We start from the raw sequence: 18989 nt of genomic DNA on the forward strand, positions 1-18989 counted from the left end.
TCCTAATTGACAAAATAAGATTAATGCTTATGAAGAAATATAAAATCTCATCCCTTCCCCAATATCGCGCCACACCCCTACCCCTTAATTCCCTGGTTGAACTTGATGGACATATGTCTTTTTTCGACCGTACTAACTATGTAACTATGTAACATAACATGGGGGGGGGGGGGGGGTCTCCTGGCTGTTCACACAGGTGTGTCATTGCTGTACATTGACCATGCATTGCTTCTGTGGTATTGCAAAGGCAAAGACAAATGCTTCCAGCCATCCATTGCACTAATGGATTGGTCATCAGCTGGCTGTCTATGTCCCGCATCAATATAGACCAAAGTACAGAGGGTTAGGCTATGCTATTGTGCACCTACCTGATGCATCAGAAGGTGCGAGGCCCTTGCTAAATTCTGTGCACAGACTTTGAGATCTATACTTTAGACTGTATCTAAACCTGCTCCAACATGGACTGACATTCTGGCCTACTTTCAGCCGATGCGACTTGTCTGTCGCTGAACAGTCGCTTTTTATGTATTCAGCACCTATGTATAATGTTGTAAAAATGCTCTAGAAGCTAAAGTCGCAGAAATGTCACACATATTTGGCCTGCAACTTTCTGTGCGACAAATTCAGACAGGAAAAATCAGTATAAATCCTTAGAAAATTATCCCCCAGTGTCTCCATCTGCTGGCGGTATTGAATAAGCATTGCTGCACTGATGGGGTATGCATTAGACGAAAAAAAAGAAGAAAAAGAAGAATAATACGCCCAGAAAAGAGGCGAAAAGGAGAAAAACGTAAAAAAACGTGAAAAAAAAGTAAGAGGAAGAGAAGGGAAAAAAAGGTGGAAATGGGTTTAAAAGTGATTTCGGCGGAGAAATATATATATATATATATATATATATATATATATATATATATACGCGCACACACACACATATATATATAAACGTATTCTCCGTTGAGATATTGCAGCCGCTGCTGTGTCCAGGCCCAGGAGCCTTAGCACTGTGCTGTGATGTCACTCAATACCACTGACATCACTAGGTGTAAACAACATCTCTCCTTTGCTGTGTATGTGACTATGGAGCTGTTTGGTGATGTCGTCTATTATGGCCTTCATAGAAGCAACAGGAGATTGTTGCATCCATCTAGAACCCTCAGAACTACAGTGCTGTGATGTCACTCACTTCCACAGGCCTTGCAGAGTGTAAACAACAACAACCCAGCTTTGTTGTGTATGTAACCATAGGGATTTGTGATGTCACCTAGAACCTTCACAGCAGCGACAGCTTTATGAGGAGCATCAGCACTGCTCTGCCTGAGCAGAACCATCACCGCCATAGGTTGTCAAATAACCCGGGTTTAACCCACACAGGTAAGTCCAATGGGGTGCAGGCATGTCCTCTATGCTTACAGCTTCCCGTGGGTGTTGGTTTGATACCGTTTGGGGACAGCCAAGGAGGCATCTGCAGGCAACAAAGGTAGGTGTGTGCTTGTGTGTGTGTTTCCTATGCAGATCCTAAGCCCAGTGTCACATGCAAGTAGGAGGAGTAAGAAGGGTTCCTGGCAAATCCGGGTTATGGATTGCATTTAAAAAGGCCCCGTGGGAGTGCAATGGGCCCCTGTCTTGCTGCTTAGCAATAATGGTATGGGTTTAGGTTCTGCTGTGTGTACTGGTGGTTGACTGCCCCCCAGCCCAGAGTGTGCATGGAAAATTGTCTGGCAGCCTCCCTGACAGCAAGCAGTGATAGTGCCCATGAAGGGCACCTTGTTGGGCCCGCCCCTTTCACGGTTATCGCTTCTCGGCCTTTTGGCTAAGATCAAGTGTAGTATCTGTTCTTATCAGTTTAATATCTGATACGTCCCCTATCTGGGGATCATATATTAAATGGATTTTTGAGAACGGGGGCCGATTTCGAAGCTTGCTTCCGTCGCCCTATGCATTGACCCGATATGGCAGTATCTTCGGGTACAGTGCACCACCCCCTTACAGGGTTAAAAAGAAAGATTCCTACTTTCATTGCTACCTGCTTGCTGGCTAGCCAGCTAGCCAGCCCTGTGGGCCTTGCTGCTGCTGCAGCCAAAAAACAAAAGGTGGTGCTTCTGCTGCTTCTGCTTGTGTCTGGCCGCTGTTGGAGCGTCCAGGCACAGGACTTCTGCTGCTGCTGACTAAATGGCCTCCTTAATTGGATCATTTGAGTAGCCAGCACACCTGTGCAGGTAGGGCATGACATGATAGGCAGCTGCCTTGATAGCGGGTGGGTGCTGAATGTTCCTAATTGACAAAATAAGATTAATGCTTATGAAGAAATATAAAATCTCATCCCTTCCCCAATATCGCGCCACACCCCTACCCCTTAATTCCCTGGTTGAACTTGATGGACATATGTCTTTTTTCGACCGTACTAACTATGTAACTATGTAACATAACATGGGGGGGGGGGGTCTCCTGGCTGTTCACACAGGTGTGTCATTGCTGTACATTGACCATGCATTGCTTCTGTGGTATTGCAAAGGCAAAGACAAATGCTTCCAGCCATCCATTGCACTAATGGATTGGTCATCAGCTGGCTGTCTATGTCCCGCATCAATATAGACCAATGTACAGAGGGTTAGGCTATGCTATTGTGCACCTACCTGATGCATCAGAAGGTGCGAGGCCCTTGCTAAATTCTGTGCACAGACTTTGAGATCTATACTTTAGACTGTATCTAAACCTGCTCCAACATGGACTGACATTCTGGCCTACTTTCAGCCGATGCGACTTGTCTGTCGCTGAACAGTCGCTTTTTATGTATTCAGCACCTATGTATAATGTTGTAAAAATGCTCTAGAAGCTAAAGTCGCAGAAATGTCACACATATTTGGCCTGCAACTTTCTGTGCGACAAATTCAGACAGGAAAAATCAGTATAAATCCTTAGAAAATTATCCCCCAGTGTCTCCATCTGCTGGCGGTATTGAATAAGCATTGCTGCACTGATGGGGTATGCATTAGACGAAAAAAAAGAAGAAAAAGAAGAATAATACGCCCAGAAAAGAGGCGAAAAGGAGAAAAACGTAAAAAAACGTGAAAAAAAAGTAAGAGGAAGAGAAGGGAAAAAAAGGTGGAAATGGGTTTAAAAGTGATTTCGGCGGAGAAATATATATATATATATATATATATATATATATATATATATATATATATATACGCGCACACACACACATATATATATAAACGTATTCTCCGTTGAGATATTGCAGCCGCTGCTGTGTCCAGGCCCAGGAGCCTTAGCACTGTGCTGTGATGTCACTCAATACCACTGACATCACTAGGTGTAAACAACATCTCTCCTTTGCTGTGTATGTGACTATGGAGCTGTTTGGTGATGTCGTCTATTATGGCCTTCATAGAAGCAACAGGAGATTGTTGCATCCATCTAGAACCCTCAGAACTACAGTGCTATGATGTCACTCACTTCCACAGGCCTTGCAGAGTGTAAACAACAACAACCCAGCTTTGTTGTGTATGTAACCATAGGGATTTGTGATGTCACCTAGAACCTTCACAGCAGCGACAGCTTTATGAGGAGCATCAGCACTGCTCTGCCTGAGCAGAACCATCACCGCCATAGGTTGTCAAATAACCCGGGTTTAACCCACACAGGTAAGTCCAATGGGGTGCAGGCATGTCCTCTATGCTTACAGCTTCCCGTGGGTGTTGGTTTGATACCGTTTGGGGACAGCCAAGGAGGCATCTGCAGGCAACAAAGGTAGGTGTGTGCTTGTGTGTGTGTTTCCTATGCAGATCCTAAGCCCAGTGTCACATGCAAGTAGGAGGAGTAAGAAGGGTTCCTGGCAAATCCGGGTTATGGATTGCATTTAAAAAGGCCCCGTGGGAGTGCAATGGGCCCCTGTCTTGCTGCTTAGCAATAATGGTATGGGTTTAGGTTCTGCTGTGTGTACTGGTGGTTGACTGCCCCCCAGCCCAGAGTGTGCATGGAAAATTGTCTGGCAGCCTCCCTGACAGCAAGCAGTGATAGTGCCCATGAAGGGCACCTTGTTGGGCCCGCCCCTTTCACGGTTATCGCTTCTCGGCCTTTTGGCTAAGATCAAGTGTAGTATCTGTTCTTATCAGTTTAATATCTGATACGTCCCCTATCTGGGGACCATATATTAAATGGATTTTTGAGAACGGGGGCCGATTTCGAAGCTTGCTTCCGTCGCCCTATGCATTGACCCGATATGGCAGTATCTTCGGGTACAGTGCACCACCCCCTTACAGGGTTAAAAAGAAAGATTCCTACTTTCATTGCTACCTGCTTGCTGGCTAGCCAGCTAGCCAGCCCTGTGGGCCTTGCTGCTGCTGCAGCCAAAAAACAAAAGGTGGTGCTTCTGCTGCTTCTGCTTGTGTCTGGCCGCTGTTGGAGCGTCCAGGCACAGGACTTCTGCTGCTGCTGACTAAATGGCCTCCTTAATTGGATCATTTGAGTAGCCAGCACACCTGTGCAGGTAGGGCATGACATGATAGGCAGCTGCCTTGATAGCGGGTGGGTGCTGAATGTTCCTAATTGACAAAATAAGATTAATGCTTATGAAGAAATATAAAATCTCATCCCTTCCCCAATATCGCGCCACACCCCTACCCCTTAATTCCCTGGTTGAACTTGATGGACATATGTCTTTTTTCGACCGTACTAACTATGTAACTATGTAACATAACATGGGGGGGGGGGGGGGTCTCCTGGCTGTTCACACAGGTGTGTCATTGCTGTACATTGACCATGCATTGCTTCTGTGGTATTGCAAAGGCAAAGACAAATGCTTCCAGCCATCCATTGCACTAATGGATTGGTCATCAGCTGGCTGTCTATGTCCCGCATCAATATAGACCAAAGTACAGAGGGTTAGGCTATGCTATTGTGCACCTACCTGATGCATCAGAAGGTGCGAGGCCCTTGCTAAATTCTGTGCACAGACTTTGAGATCTATACTTTAGACTGTATCTAAACCTGCTCCAACATGGACTGACATTCTGGCCTACTTTCAGCCGATGCGACTTGTCTGTCGCTGAACAGTCGCTTTTTATGTATTCAGCACCTATGTATAATGTTGTAAAAATGCTCTAGAAGCTAAAGTCGCAGAAATGTCACACATATTTGGCCTGCAACTTTCTGTGCGACAAATTCAGACAGGAAAAATCAGTATAAATCCTTAGAAAATTATCCCCCAGTGTCTCCATCTGCTGGCGGTATTGAATAAGCATTGCTGCACTGATGGGGTATGCATTAGACGAAAAAAAAGAAGAAAAAGAAGAATAATACGCCCAGAAAAGAGGCGAAAAGGAGAAAAACGTAAAAAAACGTGAAAAAAAAGTAAGAGGAAGAGAAGGGAAAAAAAGGTGGAAATGGGTTTAAAAGTGATTTCGGCGGAGAAATATATATATATATATATATATATATATATATATATATATATATACGCGCACACACACACATATATATAAACGTATTCTCCGTTGAGATATTGCAGCCGCTGCTGTGTCCAGGCCCAGGAGCCTTAGCACTGTGCTGTGATGTCACTCAATACCACTGACATCACTAGGTGTAAACAACATCTCTCCTTTGCTGTGTATGTGACTATGGAGCTGTTTGGTGATGTCGTCTATTATGGCCTTCATAGAAGCAACAGGAGATTGTTGCATCCATCTAGAACCCTCAGAACTACAGTGCTATGATGTCACTCACTTCCACAGGCCTTGCAGAGTGTAAACAACAACAACCCAGCTTTGTTGTGTATGTAACCATAGGGATTTGTGATGTCACCTAGAACCTTCACAGCAGCGACAGCTTTATGAGGAGCATCAGCACTGCTCTGCCTGAGCAGAACCATCACCGCCATAGGTTGTCAAATAACCCGGGTTTAACCCACACAGGTAAGTCCAATGGGGTGCAGGCATGTCCTCTATGCTTACAGCTTCCCGTGGGTGTTGGTTTGATACCGTTTGGGGACAGCCAAGGAGGCATCTGCAGGCAACAAAGGTAGGTGTGTGCTTGTGTGTGTGTTTCCTATGCAGATCCTAAGCCCAGTGTCACATGCAAGTAGGAGGAGTAAGAAGGGTTCCTGGCAAATCCGGGTTATGGATTGCATTTAAAAAGGCCCCGTGGGAGTGCAATGGGCCCCTGTCTTGCTGCTTAGCAATAATGGTATGGGTTTAGGTTCTGCTGTGTGTACTGGTGGTTGACTGCCCCCCAGCCCAGAGTGTGCATGGAAAATTGTCTGGCAGCCTCCCTGACAGCAAGCAGTGATAGTGCCCATGAAGGGCACCTTGTTGGGCCCGCCCCTTTCACGGTTATCGCTTCTCGGCCTTTTGGCTAAGATCAAGTGTAGTATCTGTTCTTATCAGTTTAATATCTGATACGTCCCCTATCTGGGGACCATATATTAAATGGATTTTTGAGAACGGGGGCCGATTTCGAAGCTTGCTTCCGTCGCCCTATGCATTGACCCGATATGGCAGTATCTTCGGGTACAGTGCACCACCCCCTTACAGGGTTAAAAAGAAAGATTCCTACTTTCATTGCTACCTGCTTGCTGGCTAGCCAGCTAGCCAGCCCTGTGGGCCTTGCTGCTGCTGCAGCCAAAAAACAAAAGGTGGTGCTGCTGCTGCTTCTGCTGCTTCTGCTTCTGCTTGTGTCTGGCCGCTGTTGGAGCGTCCAGGCACAGGACTTCTGCTGCTGCTGACTAAATGGCCTCCTTAATTGGATCATTTGAGTAGCCAGCACACCTGTGCAGGTAGGGCATGACATGATAGGCAGCTGCCTTGATAGCGGGTGGGTGCTGAATGTTCCTAATTGACAAAATAAGATTAATGCTTATGAAGAAATATAAAATCTCATCCCTTCCCCAATATCGCGCCACACCCCTACCCCTTAATTCCCTGGTTGAACTTGATGGACATATGTCTTTTTTCGACCGTACTAACTATGTAACTATGTAACATAACATGGGGGGGGGGGGGGGGTCTCCTGGCTGTTCACACAGGTGTGTCATTGCTGTACATTGACCATGCATTGCTTCTGTGGTATTGCAAAGGCAAAGACAAATGCTTCCAGCCATCCATTGCACTAATGGATTGGTCATCAGCTGGCTGTCTATGTCCCGCATCAATATAGACCAAAGTACAGAGGGTTAGGCTATGCTATTGTGCACCTACCTGATGCATCAGAAGGTGCGAGGCCCTTGCTAAATTCTGTGCACAGACTTTGAGATCTATACTTTAGACTGTATCTAAACCTGCTCCAACATGGACTGACATTCTGGCCTACTTTCAGCCGATGCGACTTGTCTGTCGCTGAACAGTCGCTTTTTATGTATTCAGCACCTATGTATAATGTTGTAAAAATGCTCTAGAAGCTAAAGTCGCAGAAATGTCACACATATTTGGCCTGCAACTTTCTGTGCGACAAATTCAGACAGGAAAAATCAGTATAAATCCTTAGAAAATTATCCCCCAGTGTCTCCATCTGCTGGCGGTATTGAATAAGCATTGCTGCACTGATGGGGTATGCATTAGACGAAAAAAAAGAAGAAAAAGAAGAATAATACGCCCAGAAAAGAGGCGAAAAGGAGAAAAACGTAAAAAAACGTGAAAAAAAAGTAAGAGGAAGAGAAGGGAAAAAAAGGTGGAAATGGGTTTAAAAGTGATTTCGGCGGAGAAATATATATATATATATATATATATATATATATATATATATATACGCGCACACACACACATATATATATAAACGTATTCTCCGTTGAGATATTGCAGCCGCTGCTGTGTCCAGGCCCAGGAGCCTTAGCACTGTGCTGTGATGTCACTCAATACCACTGACATCACTAGGTGTAAACAACATCTCTCCTTTGCTGTGTATGTGACTATGGAGCTGTTTGGTGATGTCGTCTATTATGGCCTTCATAGAAGCAACAGGAGATTGTTGCATCCATCTAGAACCCTCAGAACTACAGTGCTATGATGTCACTCACTTCCACAGGCCTTGCAGAGTGTAAACAACAACAACCCAGCTTTGTTGTGTATGTAACCATAGGGATTTGTGATGTCACCTAGAACCTTCACAGCAGCGACAGCTTTATGAGGAGCATCAGCACTGCTCTGCCTGAGCAGAACCATCACCGCCATAGGTTGTCAAATAACCCGGGTTTAACCCACACAGGTAAGTCCAATGGGGTGCAGGCATGTCCTCTATGCTTACAGCTTCCCGTGGGTGTTGGTTTGATACCGTTTGGGGACAGCCAAGGAGGCATCTGCAGGCAACAAAGGTAGGTGTGTGCTTGTGTGTGTGTTTCCTATGCAGATCCTAAGCCCAGTGTCACATGCAAGTAGGAGGAGTAAGAAGGGTTCCTGGCAAATCCGGGTTATGGATTGCATTTAAAAAGGCCCCGTGGGAGTGCAATGGGCCCCTGTCTTGCTGCTTAGCAATAATGGTATGGGTTTAGGTTCTGCTGTGTGTACTGGTGGTTGACTGCCCCCCAGCCCAGAGTGTGCATGGAAAATTGTCTGGCAGCCTCCCTGACAGCAAGCAGTGATAGTGCCCATGAAGGGCACCTTGTTGGGCCCGCCCCTTTCACGGTTATCGCTTCTCGGCCTTTTGGCTAAGATCAAGTGTAGTAATACAGGAGATCTGGTCAGAAGGTACTCGGGTACCCCTCTCCTCGGCCTTGTGGGATCGCCCAGGTTTATTGCCTGGGCTTCACCCACTTGTTGCTATTGGGGAGAGGGCCTAGTCCCAGGGTAACGAGTAGCGATCGCCTCTCAAGACCTTCGGGTGGAGAGAGGTTAGAACCATGGATGATGATCCGGATCCAGGTTCTGTGCCGGCATACGCAAGGATCAAAAACACCGTGAGAGTCATTCTCACGGATGATACCAAAAGGGCGGACGATTTGAAATTCGTAGTAGAGGACGTGCTCGGAGGAGTTTTCGGAATACAGAAGGGCGAGATATTGGCAATCCAGGACTACCCGAAGCGTAAAATTTTTGATGTGACGTTCACACAAAATGGCATCCACAGAGATTTTGTTACCAGAGCTGCTGCGAGTAAAGACAAAAAGCTTCAGGGTGTCCGGATTATTGAGCACGTTCTAGACGATATTAAGCTGGTGGTAGTAAAGATGTATTCCCCTTTCGCCAACCTACACGATGTTGAGTTGTTTTTACAAGTCTATTTTAGTAAGGTTGAGTGCAGAGGAAAAATCATGAACAGCTGTGGCATCTGGACATCTAAGTGGAGATTTCAGGTTACATGCAAAAAAGATGACAGATTGCCAGGGGGAATACAACTACCACCAGCTCGTTTTAAAATAAATAATATGTGTGGCGACCTCTTTTATGCGGGGATGCCAAGCTACTGCAGGAAGTGTCACAGATATGGACACACAAAAGAAAACTGTGAAAGCACATGCAAAAAATGTGGTAGCACACAGCACGAGACAGAAAAATGCACAAGAGGAGGGAGGTGCAATTTCTGTCAACAATTCGGTCACCTTTTCTCCTCTTGTCCCCACAGACATAGGACGGAGCAGCAGTGGCAACCCTGGAGGCAGCAAGGACATCAACCGGGACACCAGCCGAGGCAAGCAGAGCCAGTGATTACCCCCCCACAAGAGGTAAGCAGTGAGATGGAGAAGGAGAAAGACCCCCCTCAGGCAAAAGGAGGGGACCCTAAAGAGCAGAGGATGGCCAAAAAACGTGCAAGTGGTGGAAAAACTGGCCCCCAGGAGCATGCTGGGTTAAGAGAGGAGCGAACGGCGGCCGAATCCGCTCCTCAGCAACCTCTGGCTCAGGGTCCCCCTGAGAGCGATGATCCGGGTGGAGAGGTGAAGGTTAAAAGGCGGAGGGGCTCCAGAAGACTCTATTCGGAGGCGGTCCAGGGGGAGCCGATGGAAGTACCTGCGGATGCAGGGAACCCAAGTGACGTTCCTCCACAGGTCCCCATAGGGGATACCCCCCCCTCCTCCCTGCCAGGAGGAGGTTTCAGGGGTGACCGTCTCTGAGGTACCAGAGACGGAACTAAGTGAACACCCGACCCCTATGGAGGGGCAAGAGGTGGAAGAACCCAATGAGTCTGGAGCCCTGATTGCCAGGATGCCCGAGAACAACTATGCCTCAATCATGATGGAGGAGGGGGGTCGGCTGAGTGATGGTGCCTCCTCTCCTGCTTCCTCTATGCGTACAGTTGAGTCAGATTTTGGGGGGTATGAGGCTTCGGAGGGGGAATCAGAGGTGTAAGACGTTTTCTTGTACATTCCCATGGCTGAGTTGTCCGGTCTGTCCTTGAACGTGAGAAGTGTGAGCGCCAGAGTAAGAAGGGTTGCCCTATTTAATTACTTGTCGGTTTTTGCTGCTTCCGTCCTTTTCCTGCAGGAATGTGGCATCCCGCACAGATTAAATTATAAAGAATATGAAGATGATTGGGTGCACGGTCCATCAGTCTGGTCTGGATCAAATGAGTCCAGATCAGCAGGGGTCGCCATACTTTTTAAAGGGAACGTTTTAATTGAGAGTTTTAACGAAATTTTACCAGGCAGAATTTTATTGGTCAACGCTTTTATTAATGGTATTAAATGGCAGTTTTTAAATTTTTATGGTTCTCCTGATAAGAATGAAAGAATAAAAATGTTGAAGATTTTACCCCTTTTTATTAACAGTTCTAGTCCTCTTGTTTTATCAGGTGATTTTAATTGTATTTTAAGGGGAGAACGCCGTTTTTCGAACGCAGTGAGTAGGAACTATGATAAGACGTCTTTTATGTTAAAAAACTTGATTTTAGATTTTAATCTCACTGATGTTTTTAAAAAATGTAATTTTAACGTACCAGAGGAAGACGGTGTTACCTGGAGCAATGCAAGCTGTAGCTCCAGGATAGATTTTATTTTTTGTTCTTATCAAGTACTGCCTTTTAACTGTGATCTTTTTACCAATGTTTTTTCTGACCATAAATTATTGTATTTTAAAGTTAAAAGTGATTTTAAGAAGAGAACTGGTAGGAATGCCTGGAAGTTAAACGTGTCCCTTTTAGAAGATCCGCAGGTTTTATCAGATTTTATCACCTTTTACAAGGAATGCAGACGAGTAAAAGACCCCAACACTCCCACCAGTATCTGGTGGGAAAAAATGAAACTAAAAATAAAAGAATTTTTTATCCGTGTTGGGGTTAGGAAAGCTAAAGAAAAACGTGAATTTTATAATATCCTAAATACTCGTCTGCAAACCCTGTACAAATTCAGAGCACATGGGATGGAGGTGGAGAAGGAGGTACATGATCTTAAAAAAGAAATAACTAAGTGCCTGGAGCAGAAAGGAAAAGAAATTATCTTTAGGTCTCGAATACAGCATCTTGAGGAAAACGAGACCTGCTCCAGGTATTTTTTTAAGAAAATACATGAAAATAGAAGGTTAATAGAAAACATTGAAGGAGTGAATGATGTACAGGGTATTTTAAAAAAGGTGCAAGAGTTTTATGCGGATCTTTTTAATGTAAAACACATTGATGAATGTTTTATGAATGACTCGTTAAAGGAGATCACCAATTTTTTAGATCCTGTCTCACAGTCTTTTTTATTGCAGAATATTTCAGAGCAGGAGATTTTAGAGACCGTCAAGAGTTTTAAAACAGGTAAAGTGCCTGGGCCGGATGGTATACCCATTGAATTTTATGTTACTTTTTATGGTATTTTAAAAGAAGATTTGTTCTCCCTTTTTACGGAAGTCTTTAAGTCTAAAATCCTCCCAGGCTCATGGAAGAAGGGTGATGTCTCCCTGCTATTCAAAAAGGGAGACCGGTCGGAACTCAAAAACTGGAGACCAATCACCCTTCTGAACTGCGACTATAAAATAATGGCGAAACTGTGTGCTAACCGCTTAAAGAACGTAATCCATAAAATAATTCATACAAACCAAGTCTGTGGGGTGCCTGGGAGGAGTTTATGGGAGAACCTAAACCTTTTAAAGGATGTAATTAGCGACACCAAATTAAGAAAAGGAAAGCTGGCGGTTTTATCCATAGATTTTGAAAAAGCTTTCGACAGGGTGTCACATTTTTATCTTTTTAAGGTTTTAGAGAAAATGGGTATACCTGATGGCTTTTTATTGTCTCTTAGAGCTTTTTATGATAACTGTACTAGTAAAATTTTAGTAAATGGTTTTAAGACACAGGGCGTGATTTTAAATTCCGGAGTGAAGCAGGGGTGTCCCTTGTCCCCACTACTCTTCATTTGCACAATAGAGCCTCTTTTATGTACAATACGAAAGGATAAGCAGATCCATGGAGTCCCCCTGCCAGGAGGAGGGGGACTAGAGGCGACGGTAGTGGGGTACATGGACGATGTTGCGGTGTTTTGCAGGGACACCCCATCGCTTCAGAAGACGCTAAAACAGATTCAATATTTTAATTGTGCCTCCGGTTTTAAAGTCAATTTTAACAAAAGTAACATTTTAAACATAGGCGGAATGCCTTTGTATGATGTGCCCGTCCCTGTGTCTGAGTCGGTGCAGATTTTAGGTGTCTCCTTTGACGAGTCTAATAATGGTTTTAATAGCTGGGACTTGGTGGCTCAAAAAATAAATAAGAAAATATGTATGTGGAACATGCGAGAACTTACAATGGAAGGGAAGGTTTTAATTACAAAAATGGTGCTTTTACCTATTTTATTGTATTTAAGTCTGGTTTTCCCACCCCCCGAAATGGTTCTAAAGAAAATAACAAAAGCTTGTTTTACTTTCTTTTGGAGTTCTAAGAGCGAAAAATTAAAGAGACAAATTGTGATAAAACCGAACTCCAGGGGCGGTAAGGATTTTCCAGATTTTAAAGCTTTCCTTTTAATAAAGTTTTTTAGCATGTGTTTTACTACTGTTTTTAAAGATAGCTACTGGTCTTATTTTGTTCGTTTTAATACTGGTTATTTTATGCGGAGGAACGGCTGGTTTTCTACAGTTTTAAGTTGCCCTTATTCTTTGAATTTACCCCCTCAATACATGATTTTAGGAAAAATTTTAAACTTATATAATTTTAAAGGTAAAAGTGTTCAGGATCTGTGCAATAGCAAAAAACTACTAAAGGAAATAAAAGAAACCAGTACCGTGACTCCCATCAAAAATTTTAACGAACAGAAGTGTATACAGATTTGGAAGATGTTGAGTATTAATTATCTTTTTAATTCACAGAAGGACCTGGCCTGGAGCTGCGCACACGAGTGTCTTCCATGCCGGGCATTCCAGCACCGAAGAGGATTATCCAACTCTGCAACCTGCCCGAGGGAGGGATGCCGACAAGAGGAGACCGTGCACCATCTAATATGGACTTGTTTTTACTCGCAGAAAATATGGACAAAGATACTCCCTCTGGTAAAAAGGATAACTGGACTAAAAGACTTAAATATTGCAGTGGTTTTTTATGGTTGCCTGGAATGCCCAACACGGACTCAAGAGACTATTGCATGGAAGATCATAAACTGTGTGAAGGCAGCTCTGTGGAAGGCCAGGAATATTTTATTGTTCAAGCATGAGGTTTTATCTGTGAAGGACATTTTATCTATCTGTTTTTATGAAATGTACCAGTACTATCTTTTAGACAAGAAGAGATTTCCGCTTTTATCTAGAAAATGGTTTTTAAAAGAATGGAATTCTATCTTGTAAAGCCACCAAGTGCCCATTTTATGTTTTAATATGTTGTAAATATGTTATTTATATGTAACTGTATTTATTGACATATTTGCACAACTTTGTTAACATTATTTAATTTTTAATAAAGTTGCCCCCGTAAGGGTAGTCAAGTTAAAAAAAAAATCTGTTCTTATCAGTTTAATATCTGATACGTCCCCTAACTGGGGACCATATATTAAATGGATTTTTGAGAACGGGGGCCGATTTCGAAGCTTGCTTCCGTCGCCCTATGCATTGACCTGATATGGCAGTATCTTCGGGTACAGTGCACCACCCCCTTACAGGGTTAAAAAGAAAGATTCCTACTTTCATTGCTACCTGCTTGCTGGCTAGCCAGCTAGCCAGCCCTGTGGGCCTTGCTGCTGCTGCAGCCAAAAAACAAAAGGTGGTGCTGCTGCTGCTTCTGCTGCTTCTGCTTCTGCTTGTGTCTGGCCGCTGTTGGAGCGTCCAGGCACAGGACTTCTGCTGCTGCTGACTAAATGGCCTCCTTAATTGGATCATTTGAGTAGCCAGCACACCTGTGCAGGTAGGGCATGACATGATAGGCAGCTGCCTTGATAGCGGGTGGGTGCTGAATGTTCCTAATTGACAAAATAAGATTAATGCTTATGAAGAAATATAAAATCTCATCCCTTCCCCAATATCGCGCCACACCCCTACCCCTTAATTCCCTGGTTGAACTTGATGGACATATGTCTTTTTTCGACCGTACTAACTATGTAACTATGTAACATAACATGGGGGGGGGGGGGGTCTCCTGGCTGTTCACACAGGTGTGTCATTGCTGTACATTGACCATGCATTGCTTCTGTGGTATTGCAAAGGCAAAGACAAATGCTTCCAGCCATCCATTGCACTAATGGATTGGTCATCAGCTGGCTGTCTATGTCCCGCATCAATATAGACCAAAGTACAGAGGGTTAGGCTATGCTATTGTGCACCTACCTGATGCATCAGAAGGTGCGAGGCCCTTGCTAAATTCTGTGCACAGACTTTGAGATCTATACTTTAGACTGTATCTAAACCTGCTCCAACATGGACTGACATTCTGGCCTACTTTCAGCCGATGCGACTTGTCTGTCGCTGAACAGTCGCTTTTTATGTATTCAGCACCTATGTATAATGTTGTAAAAATGCTCTAGAAGCTAAAGTCGCAGAAATGTCACACATATTTGGCCTGCAACTTTCTGTGCGACAAATTCAGACAGGAAAAATCAGTATAAATCCTTAGAAAATTATCCCCCAGTGTCTCCATCTGCTGGCGGTATTGAATAAGCATTGCTGCACTGATGGGGTATGCATTAGACGAAAAAAAAGAAGAAAAAGAAGAATAATACACCCAGAAAAGAGGCGAAAAGGAGAAAAACGTAAAAAAACGTGAAAAAAAAGTAAGAGGAAGAGAAGGGAAAAAAAGGTGGAAATGGGTTTAAAAGTGATTTCGGCGGAGAAATATATATATATATATATATATATATATATATATATATACGCGCACACACACACATATATATATAAACGTATTCTCCGTTGAGATATTGCAGCCGCTGCTGTGTCCAGGCCCAGGAGCCTTAGCACTGTGCTGTGATGTCACTCAATACCACTGACATCACTAGGTGTAAACAACATCTCTCCTTTGCTGTGTATGTGACTATGGAGCTGTTTGGTGATGTCGTCTATTATGGCCTTCATAGAAGCAACAGGAGATTGTTGCATCCATCTAGAACCCTCAGAACTACAGTGCTATGATGTCACTCACTTCCACAGGCCTTGCAGAGTGTAAACAACAACAACCCAGCTTTGTTGTGTATGTAACCATAGGGATTTGTGATGTCACCTAGAACCTTCACAGCAGCGACAGCTTTATGAGGAGCATCAGCACTGCTCTGCCTGAGCAGAACCATCACCGCCATAGGTTGTCAAATAACCCGGGTTTAACCCACACAGGTAAGTCCAATGGGGTGCAGGCATGTCCTCTATGCTTACAGCTTCCCGTGGGTGTTGGTTTGATACCGTTTGGGGACAGCCAAGGAGGCATCTGCAGGCAACAAAGGTAGGTGTGTGCTTGTGTGTGTGTTTCCTATGCAGATCCTAAGCCCAGTGTCACATGCAAGTAGGAGGAGTAAGAAGGGTTCCTGGCAAATCCGGGTTATGGATTGCATTTAAAAAGGCCCCGTGGGAGTGCAATGGGCCCCTGTCTTGCTGCTTAGCAATAATGGTATGGGTTTAGGTTCTGCTGTGTGTACTGGTGGTTGACTGCCCCCCAGCCCAGAGTGTGCATGGAAAATTGTCTGGCAGCCTCCCTGACAGCAAGCAGTGATAGTGCCCATGAAGGGCACCTTGTTGGGCCCGCCCCTTTCACGGTTATCGCTTCTCGGCCTTTTGGCTAAGATCAAGTGTAGTATCTGTTCTTATCAGTTTAATATCTGATACGTCCCCTAACTGGGGACCATATATTAAATGGATTTTTGAGAACGGGGGCCGATTTCGAAGCTTGCTTCCGTCGCCCTATGCATTGACCTGATATGGCAGTATCTTCGGGTACAGTGCACCACCCCCTTACAGGGTTAAAAAGAAAGATTCCTACTTTCATTGCTACCTGCTTGCTGGCTAGCCAGCTAGCCAGCCCTGTGGGCCTTGCTGCTGCTGCAGCCAAAAAACAAAAGGTGGTGCTGCTGCTGCTTCTGCTGCTTCTGCTTCTGCTTGTGTCTGGCCGCTGTTGGAGCGTCCAGGCACAGGACTTCTGCTGCTGCTGACTAAATGGCCTCCTTAATTGGATCATTTGAGTAGCCAGCACACCTGTGCAGGTAGGGCATGACATGATAGGCAGCTGCCTTGATAGCGGGTGGGTGCTGAATGTTCCTAATTGACAAAATAAGATTAATGCTTATGAAGAAATATAAAATCTCATCCCTTCCCCAATATCGCGCCACACCCCTACCCCTTAATTCCCTGGTTGAACTTGATGGACATATGTCTTTTTTCGACCGTACTAACTATGTAACTATGTAACATAACATGGGGGGGGGGGGGGGTCTCCTGGCTGTTCACACAGGTGTGTCATTGCTGTACATTGACCATGCATTGCTTCTGTGGTATTGCAAAGGCAAAGACAAATGCTTCCAGCCATCCATTGCACTAATGGATTGGTCATCAGCTGGCTGTCTATGTCCCGCATCAATATAGACCAAAGTACAGAGGGTTAGGCTATGCTATTGTGCACCTACCTGATGCATCAGAAGGTGCGAGGCCCTTGCTAAATTCTGTGCACAGACTTTGAGATCTATACTTTAGACTGTATCTAAACCTGCTCCAACATGGACTGACATTCTGGCCTACTTTCAGCCGATGCGACTTGTCTGTCGCTGAACAGTCGCTTTTTATGTATTCAGCACCTATGTATAATGTTGTAAAAATGCTCTAGAAGCTAAAGTCGCAGAAATGTCACACATATTTGGCCTGCAACTTTCTGTGCGACAAATTCAGACAGGAAAAATCAGTATAAATCCTTAGAAAATTATCCCCCAGTGTCTCCATCTGCTGGCGGTATTGAATAAGCATTGCTGCACTGATGGGGTATGCATTAGACGAAAAAAAAGAAGAAAAAGAAGAATAATACGCCCAGAAAAGAGGCGAAAAGGAGAAAAACGTAAAAAAACGTGAAAAAAAAGTAAGAGGAAGAGAAGGGAAAAAAAGGTGGAAATGGGTTTAAAAGTGATTTCGGCGGAGAAATATATATATATATATATATATATATATATATATATATATACGCGCACACACACACATATATATATAAACGTATTCTCCGTTGAGATATTGCAGCCGCTGCTGTGTCCAGGCCCAGGAGCCTTAGCACTGTGCTGTGATGTCACTCAATACCACTGACATCACTAGGTGTAAACAACATCTCTCCTTTGCTGTGTATGTGACTATGGAGCTGTTTGGTGATGTCGTCTATTATGGCCTTCATAGAAGCAACAGGAGATTGTTGCATCCATCTAGAACCCTCAGAACTACAGTGCTATGATGTCACTCACTTCCACAGGCCTTGCAGAGTGTAAACAACAACAACCCAGCTTTGTTGTGTATGTAACCATAGGGATTTGTGATGTCACCTAGAACCTTCACAGCAGCGACAGCTTTATGAGGAGCATCAGCACTGCTCTGCCTGAGCAGAACCATCACCGCCATAGGTTGTCAAATAACCCGGGTTTAACCCACACAGGTAAGTCCAATGGGGTGCAGGCATGTCCTCTATGCTTACAGCTTCCCGTGGGTGTTGGTTTGATACCGTTTGGGGACAGCCAAGGAGGCATCTGCAGGCAACAAAGGTAGGTGTGTGCTTGTGTGTGTGTTTCCTATGCAGATCCTAAGCCCAGTGTCACATGCAAGTAGGAGGAGTAAGAAGGGTTCCTGGCAAATCCGGGTTATGGATTGCATTTAAAAAGGCCCCGTGGGAGTGCAATGGGCCCCTGTCTTGCTGCTTAGCAATAATGGTATGGGTTTAGGTTCTGCTGTGTGTACTGGTGGTTGACTGCCCCCCAGCCCAGAGTGTGCATGGAAAATTGTCTGGCAGCCTCCCTGACAGCAAGCAGTGATAGTGCCCATGAAGGGCACCTTGTTGGGCCCGCCCCTTTCACGGTTATCGCTTCTCGGCCTTTTGGCTAAGATCAAGTGTAGTATCTGTTCTTATCAGTTTAATATCTGATACGTCCCCTAACTGGGGACCATATATTAAATGGATTTTTGAGAACGGGGGCCGATTTCGAAGCTTGCTTCCGTCGCCCTATGCATTGACCTGATATGGCAGTATCTTCGGGTACAGTGCACCACCCCCTTACAGGGTTAAAAAGAAAGATTCCTACTTTCATTGCTACCTGCTTGCTGGCTAGCCAGCTAGCCAGCCCTGTGGGCCTTGCTGCTGCTGCAGCCAAAAAACAAAAGGTGGTGCTGCTGCTGCTTCTGCTGCTTCTGCTTCTGCTTGTGTCTGGCCGCTGTTGGAGCGTCCAGGCACAGGACTTCTGCTGCTGCTGACTAAATGGCCTCCTTAATTGGATCATTTGAGTAGCCAGCACACCTGTGCAGGTAGGGCATGACATGATAGGCAGCTGCCTTGATAGCGGGTGGGTGCTGAATGTTCCTAATTGACAAAATAAGATTAATGCTTATGAAGAAATATAAAATCTCATCCCTTCCCCAATATCGCGCCACACCCCTACCCCTTAATTCCCTGGTTGAACTTGATGGACATATGTCTTTTTTCGACCGTACTAACTATGTAACTAT

The 18989-nt window shown here is 44.7% G+C and overlaps 5 non-coding genes and 2 pseudogenes across 5 annotated transcripts; all 7 read left to right on the forward strand.

Annotated features, from left to right (window-relative positions):
• Positions 1–1790: 1790 nt before the first annotated feature.
• On the forward strand, positions 1791–1981 carry LOC130300756 (U2 spliceosomal RNA). The gene has a single exon (XR_008851582.1). It is a non-coding gene; the product is annotated as a U2 spliceosomal RNA (small nuclear RNA).
• A 2082-nt stretch (positions 1982–4063) lies between these two features.
• LOC130300722 (U2 spliceosomal RNA) lies at positions 4064–4254 on the forward strand. The gene has a single exon (XR_008851550.1). It is a non-coding gene; the product is annotated as a U2 spliceosomal RNA (small nuclear RNA).
• A 2077-nt stretch (positions 4255–6331) lies between these two features.
• LOC130300723 (U2 spliceosomal RNA) lies at positions 6332–6522 on the forward strand. The gene has a single exon (XR_008851551.1). It is a non-coding gene; the product is annotated as a U2 spliceosomal RNA (small nuclear RNA).
• A 2093-nt stretch (positions 6523–8615) lies between these two features.
• On the forward strand, positions 8616–8748 carry LOC130300716 (U2 spliceosomal RNA; annotated as a pseudogene).
• Positions 8749–13775: 5027 nt separating this feature from the next.
• Positions 13776–13979, forward strand: LOC130300765 (U2 spliceosomal RNA; annotated as a pseudogene).
• A 2087-nt stretch (positions 13980–16066) lies between these two features.
• LOC130300752 (U2 spliceosomal RNA) lies at positions 16067–16257 on the forward strand. The gene has a single exon (XR_008851578.1). It is a non-coding gene; the product is annotated as a U2 spliceosomal RNA (small nuclear RNA).
• A 2090-nt stretch (positions 16258–18347) lies between these two features.
• On the forward strand, positions 18348–18538 carry LOC130300754 (U2 spliceosomal RNA). The gene has a single exon (XR_008851580.1). It is a non-coding gene; the product is annotated as a U2 spliceosomal RNA (small nuclear RNA).
• The last annotated feature ends 451 nt before the right edge of the window (positions 18539–18989 follow it).

This window comes from Hyla sarda, unplaced genomic scaffold (genome assembly GCF_029499605.1).
Source record: "Hyla sarda isolate aHylSar1 unplaced genomic scaffold, aHylSar1.hap1 scaffold_1098, whole genome shotgun sequence".
Classification (NCBI taxonomy): Eukaryota; Metazoa; Chordata; class Amphibia; order Anura; family Hylidae; genus Hyla; species Hyla sarda.